The sequence below is a fragment of the Syngnathus typhle genome, linkage group LG13 (genome assembly GCF_033458585.1).
Source record: "Syngnathus typhle isolate RoL2023-S1 ecotype Sweden linkage group LG13, RoL_Styp_1.0, whole genome shotgun sequence".
Classification (NCBI taxonomy): Eukaryota; Metazoa; Chordata; class Actinopteri; order Syngnathiformes; family Syngnathidae; genus Syngnathus; species Syngnathus typhle.
Genome location: NC_083750.1, coordinates 6,066,145 through 6,067,042, shown reverse-complemented (window position 1 = coordinate 6,067,042; position 898 = coordinate 6,066,145).

The window sequence follows — 898 nt, the reverse complement described above, 5'->3', positions numbered from 1 at the left end:
CTGAATAATTCAGAATTTCTATTCTATAACCAACCAGTTCATAATGTTTACTTTGCCCAGAAAGAAAATGCAAAAAGGCATTTTGGTGTGTACCAAAGTAGTGAAGAAGAATGTGAAACATTACACATCTGAGATTCAAGTAGAATTCAACCATGCAAAAACAAGCCTTACCATGATGCAGTAAGCCTGGTAATTAGAACCCATTGCCTTCCCAACAGGGGTCGTCAGTTGCTCCTGAGAAGCTTGCCGTACCACCTACTGAGTCGGGCTAAAATGCTGGCTTCTTTTTGTATTTGTTTATGTGACGTGTGCTCTTTACCTCTTCACCAATACTAAATAAACCGGTCATGACTGGCCAGCAAATCCACAAAGCACATGCAAAGCGCGGCCCAGCTCGTCGTCATATATTTATTCAAATTGGTATCTGCCCATCTCATGTGGCTGTTTGAATATATGAGGAATAAAAGTGCATTTATATGCCTAATGACTGTCCAACTTAATGGTTATTATTATAATTATTGTACTGTAATTTTAACATGTTTGAGTACACTGTACCTCAATGTGTCTCATAATGTGTATTATGCCATTTATGAAATAAAATATAAGGTATTGCAATTAGCAAATAAAATAGAAAAGAGAGCAATTTACATACAAATAGTTGTTCCTGACTCTTCAAACATGAGATTAAACTTCAAACTAAATTTAATTATGTTTTTTTTTTCATTATGCTTCTCAATTTAGCACTGAATTGCAGCCAAGAACAAAAAAAATTCTTGGTGTGCAGCAATTTTGCAAAGCCACTCCGATGTCATTTGGCAAGCCCAGGCAAAGGAATCATTTCCTAATAATAAAAAAAAAAGCCTAAGAAGAGAAATCCTGATGGACTCGCATCCATCCG